At 37.7% G+C, this 13,990-nt stretch overlaps 1 pseudogene; it reads right to left on the bottom strand.

The window, feature by feature from the left end:
• Positions 1-10,993: 10,993 nt before the first annotated feature.
• LOC149554118 (G-type lectin S-receptor-like serine/threonine-protein kinase At2g19130 pseudogene) lies at positions 10,994-13,560 on the bottom strand (annotated as a pseudogene).
• Positions 13,561-13,990: the final 430 nt, after the last annotated feature.

The raw sequence follows: 13,990 nt of genomic DNA, 5'->3' as shown, positions 1-13,990 counted from the left end.
TAACCTAGGCTTGAACCTTGATGCGAGAAACAATATCTCTTTGTAAATGTAAGAAATAATGTAATATTCACCAGTGTCTATTTTTTAGGCCTCTTGCAATAATATTACTTTCAACCCTATAATTGGTAGCATTCATCTGGCCCACACACATGTACACAAATATCAAGCCCCAAAAGCATAAACTAGAGCTAGAATAGCACATAGAGCTCATAATAGTCATACACTTTTGTAGAAATTTTATATTGAGCATAAAATTGTGAGATACAATGAAAGAATCAAAAGGTTAATGAAGATGTAGTAGGTGGAAATGTAAATCCTAGAGCCATTAAGGACCATTCGTCTAGAGTTTAACAAGGATGTAAGACTTAACAGAAAAGTTGGGCTTTTACTTTTAATAAATCTGCAGATACTATCTTGCCAAGAGTTATCTTAGGTAACCATATTTGAGCTCTTCAAATCATCTAGACCATACCCATTTCAATTTTCCTTATACATTTTGTTCACTCTTAACTTTAAGATATATGTTTCCTCATTTCAAACCTTCAAATCCATTGGAGGCATACACATTTCATTTTCAATCTTTTGCAAATATAGAGAAAATGTTAAAATATAATAATCAGGAACAAACCCATTTTTAAAATACTATGAAACAAACAATAATTAAAAAGCATTACCTACATTAATTTTGTAGAGAGTGTGAGTAATGATTTGTTGTGCTCTTAAGAATGGAATCCCTGCAACAAATACAAATGGTCTAAAAATAGATAGAAGACTTTTGCAATACAAAAATATCCTTGAACAAAAAGATACATCTCTAGATCATCAAAATGGTTTACCTCAATGTTTGTGTCATTCCAATATATATATATACATATATATATATATATATATATACATATATATATATATATATATATCTATATATCTGTATATATATATATATATATATATATATATATATATATATATATATATATATATATATATATATATATATATATATAGGAAAACCATAATGCAGAATAAGTGATAGAAATGGAGAAAGGAAAACACATTGCTTTTAATTTATTTTATTTATCCCATCCCCACACAATGAAAACACCACTTTCAGGGTCTGTTTGGCAATGGGAATACAAGTGGAATAGGCATATGCATATTTTTGAATTTTTGAATTCTCTATTTGGATGCACCAAATCAGAATTGGAATAAGAATTCTAATTTTGTCCCAAAAATGAGCATTTTCTATTCCACCTAAATAGGTGGAATAGTGTCATGTCCCCTTTTCAAATAATTAAAAAATAATAATCTTTGCTAAGATAGGCAGGCCCAAGAAAGTGAAGTTTCGGAAAAAGGGAGTTAATCTTTGGAAACCGTTGGACTAATAAATGATAATTATTATTAAAATATGTTTCATTAACCTCTCTTGGACGTGAGTTACAGTTATGCCCTTTTTAAAGAGGTTTGGAGGCATTTTGGGGGGATTCCAGAATTGATTTTCGCTCATTCTTTGTTATTCTTCAGAGGCTGCCAAACCTGTGGAGAAGGAGACCCAAGAACGAGAGTTTGCAGGTTTCCAGGGAGACCCAAGAACGGGAGTTTTCAGGTTTCCAGGAAGGCTAAGGACGGGAGTTTGAAGCCATTCCATGTGCATGCTCATACAGAGTTTGCCTTTGTGTTGAACAGTGCAGATTTGTGAGTTTCCGGGTGTATTTTTGTAAGAGTTTGGTGTTTCCGGTTGAGTATTTCATATCAGTTTTGGTTGCTTCTGTATTTTAGACTTTAAGCTGTTAAAATAGAGCTGAATATATATATTGGGACGTGATTAAACTTCTGAGATAGATTATTAGTGTTCTTGTGGTGTTTTCGGGCATATTTTGTGCTATTTCGGGAGCCTGATGAGCATAGTTTTGGTCCTACATTTTCGAGCTGTTGTGTAAATGCTATACGGATCTAGAAATGTCAATTTGTAGGCTGTTATGCTGCTGAAAGTTCTGTAAAAATTTCCATTTTCAGATTCATTAATAATTTGTGAAGTTGTGAAGCTTTTAGCACTATTTTCAACATACCCGATTTGGGGTTTCTTGAGGAATTTGGTGGATCTTTGGGATATTAGCTATTTGATTTTAAAGATCTGATTAGAGGTTGAAAATATCATGAAAAAAATCAGAAAAGGGACATTTCAGTGGTATCAGAGCCATGATCTTGCCAGCCTGAGGGTTTGTAGAAGTTGCAGGTCAGTTTTGACAACTACCCAGATCTTGCATTTCAGTTTTGAGAACTACCCAAATCTTGCATGTCATAATTTATGATTGCATGTTGCTTCTAATCAGTTGCATGTCCAAATCTATGGTTGCATGCTACTTCTAATCATTTGCATGTTAGTTCTTGGTGTTTGAAGAAGTTATATCCTATTGGGGTTACACTCTACTTTATCCAGAATGGACAGGTATAGTACAGAGTCTCAGAGGGAACAATCTTGGACAATTGATAGCCAGAGTCAAAATAATAGAAAGGATGGTTATTTAGACATTCGAGATAAACTTATGAAAATAAGCCATGACATGTCTAAACAGTTGGTTGAGCACCACCATATAAATGACATGTTATCTGACCCAGCTAAGGTGGATAAGTTGACTGGATTTCTATTTGGCATATTTTCTCACAGGACAGATGACACAATTCCCAAGAACTTGCATGAGGAGTTTGAGAAACTAGCTGATAGCCAGGTAGAGGTCTCAGATTCTACTCTGCCACAGGAGGTGGTGGGAAAGGATATTGCACAGATTGATAGTAACAGTCAACTTGATACTCAAATTGAGACAATTGTTTACAGGTTGTCAAAGGGTGATGCCACAGGTATTCAGGATGGTATAGTTACAACAGGCAGTGACTATAGTGTAGTGGGTTCAGATGATGATTATGAGGATGTTGTTGTGCAGGATGGTGAGATACCTGGTAGAGATGAGCAGAGATTGAGCATTCATGACTTTGCTGAGAAAGAGCACCAAGCGCAGTTAGATGCTTCATCACATTAGGTTGAGGCAGGTAGTACTTCACATGATTTATCCCGCCAGCTGAAGGTGAGTGAAGATAGTATTGTGACTTCATTACCTCATCATGACAGGTATGTGGAGTTAGTTGGTATTGGTCATATTACTCAGGTGAGGAGTTTGCTTGAGTTACCAGTTGATTCTAGTTTACAGATATGGACTCGAGATTGTTATATTGGTGTTTGGGATTCAGTTGACTGGAGATCTTTAACAGTTTTTGGTAGCAGTGTTTGTTTGGGTGCTATCATGGATTTGATTAGTAGATTACACGGTGTTGTCTTTTCTTGTGCCAGTATCTTGTCTGATGTTGGTATTAGTTTTTATACACCGGTGTTGGGCTTTGTTCATATATCCAGTCGACCATACTTGCTGGAATGTGTTGATGATCTTTCATATTTGGCAGTGTGTACAGATGAGTCCCAGGATCATATTGGCATTGATGACACCCAGGAGGATGTAGTGGGCAATTTTGAAGACTTAGTTTCTTTGGGTACAGAAGAGTTGGACAGCAGTGCTACAGTTTTTGATACTCTTTATGTTGATATGAGCTTTAGAGTTGATTCACATGACATGGATGGTAATACTCTAGAGACTAGTAACTTTGAGGATACTCCTTTAGACAGTGCATCAAAGGAGGTTTGTAGGAGACAGTCAAGCCAATGCCATCATGTGTCTAATCAGTTGAGAGTTAGTGACCGAGACATTGCTATCACTTGCCAACATTTTGATGCTGCTCGTCAGTTATTAGCAGTTTATGGATGGGGTTCTCCTACTAGTGATGAGCAGGAAGGAAGTTATCTTTCCTTGACAGAGATCCACTCTTTATGGGAGGCTATTCGGATTTTGAGACAGAATTATATGCAGTTGGTAGCTGATAGAGATTATCTTATGGAGTGGGGTAGTACAGCATATGATGCATTGTTGGCCAAGGAAGATGAGGTGAGTGAGCTTACTGAGCAGCTTGAGGTGACTTCTGAGATTCTTGAGAGTACAAAGTTGGCTTTCAAGGAGTCACAGTTTCATTTGGCTAAGGTGACCATGGAGTTAGAGCGACTACAGTCTTTATCTAATTCTATACAGTCACAAGCTATGGTGTTTGGTGATTCGAGGATGTCTATGGCTGAGATTGTCAGAGACAGTGGAGATGGGGATGCATCCATCCTTGATACTAACATTGGCATATCAGGTTCATTCCCACTAGAGTCAGGTTTAGTTGAGTTGGGTATTGTAGCAGATTATTGTATGCCTGATAGGGTGGTGGCCTCTAGTACTGAAGGCACAGAGACTAGAGATGTATCAAAGGTCATGTGTGATGTTGGTGAGTCGACAGTTGGCATGGTTCCTGCTAGTAATGCTGCTCCCTTGGTGATATCTTGGGAGGTAGCAGTCAGTTCCAACATGGTTGATGATCAATTGCAGTTAGTTTCATCTAGATTACAGTCTGAGCCACTGACTGAGATTGGCGCATTCTATCGGCATTACACTGTGAGGTACGCTCATCAATTTACCTTTGATGACCATGTTGATGAGATTATGATACAGAGATGTACTTTGGTTCCTAGTGCTTATCATCAGTTATGGAATAGTTTGATGCCTCGAGATGAGAGTTGTGATGGGCACAACATGGCGATAGGTTCTGTAGTTGATAGCTTGATAATACATGACTTAGAGCAGGAGTTTTGGAGTGATGCTTCAGCAAGTGTTATTATTGATTCTACTCCTTTGGCTATGACATCTCCTGACTTAGCTAGTGATCAGTCACAGTGGGTTGTATCACTTGTTCATGGTGAGCTGTTGACTGAGGTTGGTTTTTTTAATCAACATTATATTGCAGGGTATGTACATCAGTTAACAATTGATCCTTATGCTGAGGAGTTGATGGCAGGAAAATTTGGTTTGGGTTCCATTTCTTGTTGTTTATCTTATGATGGCTTTTCACCATCAGGGATGCATGGGAGTTATGGTTATGAGACAGTGGCCAATAATCTACAGATTTGTGTTGACTGTAGGAGTTGTATAGTGTGTGGATTCTCCATACTTGGTATAGTTTCATTTGAGAGCATTCACCATTGTTGCAGAGTTGGATTGTACATTCCATATAGGCCAGTGGAATGCATTGATGGTATTTACTATGTTGGTAGTCCACTTTACTTGGGTTTTGATATTCTAAGAGTTTGTGTCTCATGGGTTTTTGACTGTGGTAATGGTGATTTTGGAGTTTGGTTGAGCTATAATTGCCAATTTGATTATGGATTCCTCTTGGTCATATTGCAGAGGATCTTGCAGGAGTCTGTGTTAATTGGTAGTAGCATAGTTCATGACTACATTTGGGATCCAGGAGGATTGGTTGGTTTATTGTTCAGCCATTGCTTGAGGACAAGAAATTTTTGGGAGGGGAGGACTTGTCATGTCCCCTTTTCAAATAATTAAAAAATAATAATCTTTGCTAAGATAGGCAGGCCCAAGAAAGTGAAGTTTCGGAAAAAGGGAGTTAATCTTTGGAAACCGTTGGACTAATAAATGATAATTATTATTAAAATATGTTTCATTAACCTCTCTTGGACGTGAGTTACAGTTATGCCCTTTTTAAAGAGGTTTGGAGGCATTTTGGGGGGATTCCAGAATTGATTTTCGCTCATTCTTTGTTATTCTTCAGAGGCTGCCAAACCTGTGGAGAAGGAGACCCAAGAACGAGAGTTTGCAGGTTTCCAGGGAGACCCAAGAACGGGAGTTTGCAGGTTTCCAGGAAGGCTAAGGACGGGAGTTTGAAGCCATTCCATGTGCATGCTCATACAGAGTTTGCCTTTGTGTTGAACAGTGCAGATTTGTGAGTTTCCGGGTGTATTTTTGTAAGAGTTTGGTGTTTCCGGTTGAGTATTTCATATCAGTTTTGGTTGCTGCTGTATTTTATACTTTAAGCTGTTAAAATAGAGCTGAATATATATATTGGGATGTGATTAAACTTCTGAGATAGATTATTAGTGTTCTTGTGGTGTTTTTGGGCATATTTTGTGCTATTTCGGGAGCCTGATGAGCATAGTTTTGGTCCTACATTTTCGAGCTGTTGTGTAAATGCTATACGGATCTGGAAATGTCAATTTGTAGGCTGTTATGCTGCTGAAAGTTCTGTAAAAATTTCCATTTTCAGATTCATTAATAATTTGTGAAGTTGTGAAGCTTTTAGCACTATTTTCAACATACCCGATTTGGGGTTTCTTGAGGAATTTGGTGGATCTTTGGGATATTAGCTATTTGATTTTAAAGATCTGATTAGAGGTTGAAAATATCATGAAAAAAATCAGAAAAGGGACATTTCAAATAGGAATATGTATTCTTATTCCAATTTTTTTTATTTTAGAAAACATAAATTTTTGAGTCCATGAATTCCACATCAAATTCTGGGTGAACCAAACAAGAATAGGAATATGCAACCCCATTTTCTATTCGAGAATAAGTATTCTAGAATAAGTATTCATGTTCCCATTTTTATATTACCGTAGCCAAATAGACCCATAGAGTATTTCAAAAAGAAAGCGTGAAATATAAAAATAAAATAGAAAACTCCTGGTTTTGTAGACTTGACATACAATTCTATTCTTGCCAACTGCCATATATTAAATACGAGAAGGAGAAATTCATGGTGCACAATCCACACAATTATTTCAAGGGGTGTTAGCCTTCTTTTAATGCATCCCATGTCTAATAGAATGTATAAATGCTCGAAGCTTGAACCACATAAATAATTTTAATCATTTTTTCTTTAAAAAATATTTTAAACCACTAAATTTTTTTGTCATAACCAATCAAAAAATAGCAATAAAATAGGAAAATATTCATGATTAACTAATTTTTTCAAATTTTGTCAAAAATAGTTATTAATAATATAAAGGTGAAAACTATAGTCTGCTTAAAAGGTAGGGACTCATAATATGACTCACGCAAAAATAAACATATTAAACATATTAATTACATTCAGATATTAAGTAGCTACCAACATATCCCGCCTCTAAGTTATTTTATATTTTGATAACACTAGCTACTACAAATGTTGTTTTGGTCTACTTGCTTGTCCATAGGCATGGAAAATTGGATCTATGAAATTTGTGGCTGCATTTTCCCTTCCAACATCAAAACGACTTGCCCCATACTTGGCCTCACTTCTTCTTTTTCGATGCATAGCAATGCTACAATAGTTGCTCTTCTCAACATCTTTAATCTCTATGTCTTTTGCAATACCTTCCTCAACAATACCAATTGTGTTGCCATTATAAATTTGAGAAGCAACCCATAAGGGAAAGTAATACTTACTTGAGCCTTGAACATTTAAATCTAGATTTCTTTGGCCAGAAATGATTTCCAAGAGTGTCATACCAAAGCTGTACACATCAACCTTGGATGTAATGAGATGCCCAGAGATCCACTCTGGAGCCAAGTATCCTCTCATTCGTCTCGTTTGGGGATGTAGTATTTAAATCGTAGGTATAGGAAGAATGGAGTACTTTCAACCATTTTAGCTAGTCTTTGGAAGATCAATGACAATTGATGGATTGAAAAAATTTACAAGACAACTGTAAATTACTTTTAAGCTATTGTGTTGGCACAACATATCAATTAGTCAATCAATTGTACTTATCTATGTAATAGATTATTTGCTAAATAATTTATGTTTTCTTCGTATTTTTATACATCTAGCTCTATTTCCAGTGTTGATTGGTGGAGTAGAGATTTGGTAGCTTCACAATATTATCTCACCATATAAATAACCTAGGCGTGAACCTTGATGTGAGAAACAATATCTCTTTGTAAATGTGAGAAATAATACATAGTATTCACCAATCTCTATTTTTAAGGCCTCTTTCAATAATATTGTTTTTAGTCCTATAATTGATAGCATTCATCTAGCCCACACACATGCAGACAAATATCAGGCCCCAAAAACATAAATTGAAGCTAGAATAGCACATAGAGCTCATAATAGTCATACACTATTGCAGAAATTTTATACTGAGTAGAAAATTGTGAGATATAATGAGAGAATCAAAAGGTTAGTGAAGATGTAGGAGGTGGAATTGTAAAGCCTAAAGCCATTAAGGACCATTCATCCAAAGTTTAACAAGGATGTAAGACTCAACAAAAAAATTGGGCTTTTACTTTTAATAAATCTGTGGATACTATCCTGCCAAGAGTTATCTTAGAGCACCATATTTGAGCTCTTGAAATCATCTAGACCATACCCATTTTAATTCCCCTTATACATTTTGTTCACTCATAACTTTAACATATATGCTTCCCTATTTCAAACCTCATATTTCTCAATCCTTTCTTATATACCCATTGCATATTTCTCAACCTTCAAATCCATTGGAGGCATAACCATTTCATTTTCAAGCTTTTGCAAATATACAAAAAATTTTAAAATATAATAGTCAGGAACAAACCCATTTTTTAAATACTATGAAACAAACAATAATTAAAAAGCATTACCTACGTTAATTTTGCAAAGAGTGTGAGCAATGTTTCATTGTGCTCTTAAGAATGGAATCCTTGCAACAAATACAAATAGTCTAAAAATACATAGAAGACTTCTGTGATACAACAATGTCCTTGAACAAAATGATACATCTCTAGATCATCAAAATGGTTTACCTCAATGTTTGTCATTCCAAATTACAATATGCAAAAAATAAAATATTATATATATATATGATTAAAAACCACAATGCAGAATAAGCCATAGAAATGGAGAAAGAAAAACACACAAGTTTTTATTTATTTTAATTATCCCAATCCCAACACAAGAAAAACACTGCTTTTAGGGTATGTTTGGCAATTGGAATACAATTGGAATAGGTATATGTATTTTTTTTAATATTTGAATTCTCCATTTGGATGCACCAAATCAAAATTGGAATAGGAATAAAATTGGAATACATATTCCAATTTTTGCCCAAAAATAAGCATTTGCTATTCAACCTAAATAGGTGGAATAGGAATACGTATTCCTATTCCAATTTTTTATATTTTAGAAAACATAAATTTTTGAGTCCATGAATTCCACATCAAATTCCGAGTGAACCAGACAAGAATAGGAATGAATGGTTCAATTGATGAGCTTAAGGGGCTTTCTAATGAATGGTTCATAAGGCACAACACTTGGTGAAGGTTTTGTAAATGGGGTTGCAAGCTTTGGGTTTAACTGTGGAGGAAACTCTGTAGTTAAGCGCGCTCAGGTTGGAGTAGTACTGGGATGGGTGACCTCCCGGGAAGTCCCAGTGCTTCACCCCTGTGAGCATCACCTAGATCCAATGAGTGGTAAGTGTTCCATTTATTCTCATGAGAGATGGATTCATGTTGAATCACTACTCATGAAACATGGGTCATCGAGTTTGACTCAAAAATCACACAGTTAAATCCTGATATTCACATCACAATTTGACTAGCTGTGGAAATCATCTCCTACTTATCAATTGATGAGCTTAAGGGGCTTTCTAATGAATGGTTCATAAGGCACAACACTTGGTGAAGGTTTTGCAAATGGGGTTGCAAGCTTTGGGTTTAACTGTGGAGGAAACTCTGTAGTTAAGCGCGCTCAGGCTGGAGTAGTACTGGGATGGGTGACCTCCCAGGAAGTCTCGGTGCTTCACCCCTGTGAGCATCACCTAGATCCAATGAGTGCTAAGTGTTCCATTTATTCTCATGAGAGATGGATTCATGTTGAATCAGTACTCATGAAACATGGGTCATCGAGTTTGACTCAAAAATCACACAGTTAAATCCTGATATTCACATCACAATTTGACTAGCTGTGGAAATCATCTCCTACTTATCAATTGATGAGCTTAAGGGGCTTTCTAATGAATGGTTCATAAGGCACAACACTTGGTGAAGGTTTTGCAAATGGGGTTGCAAGCTTTGGGTTTAACTGTGGAGGAAACTCTGTAGTTAAGCGCGCTCAGGCTGGAGTAGTACTGGGATGGGTGACCTCCCGGGAAGTCCTGGTGCTTCACCCCTATGAGCATCACCTAGATCCAATGAGTGCTAAGTGTTCCATTTATTCTCATGAGAAATGGATTCATGTTGAATCACTACTCATGAAACATGGGTCATCGAGTTTGACTCAAAAATCACACAGTTAAATCCTGATATTCACATCACAATTTGACTAGCTGTGGAAATCATCTCCTACTTATCAATTGATGAGCTTAAGGGGCTTTCTAATGAATGGTTCATAAGGCACAACACTTGGTGAAGGTTTTGCAAATGGGGTTGCAAGCTTTGGGTTTAACTGTGGAGGAAACTTTGTAGTTAAGCGCGCTCAGGCTGGAGTAGTACTGGGATGGGTGACCTCCCGGGAAGTCCCAGTGCTTCACCCCTGTGAGCATCACCTAGATCCAATGAGTGCTAAGTGTTCCATTTATTCTCATGAGAGATGGATTCATGTTGAATCACTACTCATGAAACATGGGTCATCGAGTTTGACTCAAAAATCACACAGTTAAATCCTGATATTCACATCACAAGAATAGGAATATGCAACCCGATTTTCTATTTGAGAATAAGTATTCCTATTCCCATTTTTATATTAGTGCAGCGAAACAGACCCTTAGAGTATTTCAAAAAGCAAGCATGAAATATAAAAATAAAATAGAAAACTCCTATACGAAATGGAGAAATTCATGGTGTACGATCCACACAATTATTTCAAGAGGTGTTAGCCTTCTTTTAATGCATTCCATGTCTAATAAAATGTATAAATGCCTGAAGCTTGAACCCCAGAAATAATTTTAATCAATTGTTCTTTAAAAAATATTTTAAACCACTGAAATTTTTTGTCATAACCAATCAGAAAATAGCAATAAAATAGGAAAATATTCACGATTAACTAATGTTTTCAATTTTTTTCAAAAACAGTTATTAATAACATAAAGGTGAAAACTATAGTCTGCACTCACGCCAAAATAAACATATTAAACATATTAATTACATCTAGATGTTGAGTAGCGGCCAACATATCCCGCCTCTAAGTTATTTTATATTTTGATAACACTAGCTGCTACAAGTGTTGCTTTGGTCTACTTGCTTGTCCATAGGCATGGAACATTGGATCTGTGAAATTTGTGGCTGCATCTTCCCTTCCAACATCAGCACGACTTGCCCCATACTTGGCCTCACTTCTTCTTCTTTTTCAATGCATAGCAATGCTACAATAGTTGCTCTTCTCACCTCTTCAATGTCTCCGTCTTCTGCAATACCTTCCTCAACAATACCAATTGTGTTGCCATTATAAATTTGAGAAGCAGCCCACGTGGGAAAGTAATACTTACTCGAGTCTTGAACACTTAAATCCAGATTTCTTCGGCCAGAAATGATTTCCAAGAGCGTCATACCAAAGCTGTACACATCAACCTTGGGTGTAATGGGAAGACCGGAGATCCACTCTGGAGCCAAGTATCCTCTCGTTCCTCTCGTTGTGGTGAGGACGCGGCTGAAATCTCTACCCACAAGCTTTGCCAATCCGAAATCTGCTAACTTGGGCGAAAAATTATTATCCAGAAGAATATTCTCGGGCTTGACATCACAGTGAATGATGCAATCTCTGCATTCTTCGTGGAGATAAAGCAACCCTCTTGCAGTGCCCAAAGCAATCTCAAATCTGGTCTTCCAATCGACTACCTTTTGTTTATCTGAGAAGAGTAAGGAATCAAGAGAGCCATTAGACATGAAATCATAAATCAGAAACCTTTTCGATCCCTCTGTACAAAACCCTCGAAGCCTGATCAAAATGGCATGTTGCATGTTTCCTACAGACCTGATTTCTGCTCGGAATTGCTTCTCATCTTGTCTCTGTACAGCCTCCATTTTCTTAACAGCTACCATTGTACCGTCTATTAAGTGTCCTTTGTACACCGTGCCGAATCCCCCACTCCCCAGCTTGGACCTGAAATTTCTAGTTGCAATCTTCAACTCCATGTAGCTGCACATCCTTAGAAAGGAATCTTCATGCCTCTCCATCGATCGTAGCCACTGCCTCTGCCGATGCCTCTGCCACATTAAGATTAAGAAGATGCCCAAAGCAACGGCCAGACTACTAACCACAATTGTGGTTATGAGTTTGGAGGACGATTTCTCGGTCTTCGGAAGCGCAGAGGCAGCTACCCGAATGAAGAAACGTGAATTGCTTTTTGATGGAAGAGAGTTGCGCATGTTCAACAAATCTCCAGACCAGATCTGACACGGCCCCGAAGGTGGACTGAAAGAGAACGCGGTGCAGGAGCAGTTGACGAGGCAGGTTTTCTGGCAATCCTTCTTTGTCTTTGCATCCGGGTATGACGAAGCGGATTTATCATCAGGAAAAGTGACGCTCGGCTCTATGAATCTGTCGAAACTGCCATTTTGGACATGGCAGTTTAAGGGGCTCTGCCGAACACAGCCACTGAACGACGACTCTCGCAAATCCCAGGAGCGATTGTCATTTGGGGTGAAACCATCCACGCAATTACAGAACTGAAGATTGTTCGAGTTGCAGGTACCATAAGCGCCGGACAAGCCATATACACAACATGGGTCCGCTGGTTGAGACCAGAACATGCTCCATTTACCGTCCTCGAGCAGAACATATGATTGCAGTCCTCCATACTTAACGAGGACAAGACGGAAGAGCGCATTCGTCAAACCCGTCAACGTAAACGTGAAATACGAACCAGAGTTTGTATTTTCAACGCTCATATTGTATAGGTTTTTGTTTGCCAGTTGTGGAATTTGAGTTAAAACACTCCCGTCCCAAGTTCCGCTTGCCGAATACTGCATAGAATTGTTCCATGTTAGCACGAATTGTTTGGCCCCAGATGGATCCACATGAAAGGAGAAAAGCCCGGGAACAGGATCGTATGAGCTTTAACAAGAGACGAGCTTTTGCTGCCCACCGAACCTTGTCCCTGGCAACAAAGTGTCAACAGGATAGTCGAAGCTCTGCCAAACAGTTTCAGATTTGTTGCCAAACAGCTCGGCAGGCCTTGTTAGATATGTTAGCCGACCAAAGAGATGCACCCGTTGCGTCAAACAGTCCCAGATCACCTTCTTTTGAGAGCTTCAAAACGCCAGACATGTTTTTCGCCGGAGTCTCCCTGTTAGCCACCCAAACATACGTCCTCTCTGTTACATAGGCATACCAGATGCCGACATACCAGTTATTGGTACCATTTGTGCTGAGGAAGCCCAATTCAAATGTGCCTTTCTTTGAAATTAATTTCTGATTTCCAGTAATCGAGGAGCCCAAGGAAAGAGTATCTCCACCCTCCACCGCAGCGCCAATAATTGTATATCGAAAAAACACTGCAAAAATAAAAAGCAGGCTTAAGCAGAACTTTTCCCTGATTTCCCCCATCGTTAGTTATGGAACGAACTCCTCGAGGCTAAGTCAGTCGTAGAAGTCTACAAGGGAATCACTACCCATGGATAGTCACTTGTCGTATTCCGCAAACTGAAATTCGGTTCTGTGTTTCAATATGGAACAGGGTTCGCAAAACTGTTGTGAATAGACAAAGTCTACTCAAGTCAATTTTTAATGGAAATGTATAAGTCAATTGTAATAGTATTCAAAGTAACTATACTATCATAGTATACAACTACCGTTGGTTAAGTTGATAGTCTTGTATAGTCTTGTATGTTCTATCTATTTATGGGTCCAATATACATCTATCACATCAGATATCTTTATCATTCTTTCTCTTTATCTCCCTCATCCATTCTTCCTATTTCTTTCCCACCCACTCCACCCGTCTATTCCTCTCCCTTCATCACTATCCTCCACTTTGATTTTCAACTAATCCATCTATCACATCATATATCTTTATCATTCTTTCTTTTATCTCCATCCTCTTCTCTTCCTATGCCTTCCCCTCCTACTGTCCTCTTCTTTGTCTCTCCCTTCATAACTATCA

Source organism: Cupressus sempervirens, chromosome 6 (genome assembly GCF_028749045.1).
Source record: "Cupressus sempervirens isolate cs-2001-9-10 chromosome 6, ASM2874904v1, whole genome shotgun sequence".
NCBI classification, from domain to species: domain Eukaryota; kingdom Viridiplantae; phylum Streptophyta; class Pinopsida; order Cupressales; family Cupressaceae; genus Cupressus; species Cupressus sempervirens.
This window is presented reverse-complemented; position numbering and strand designations above follow the sequence as displayed.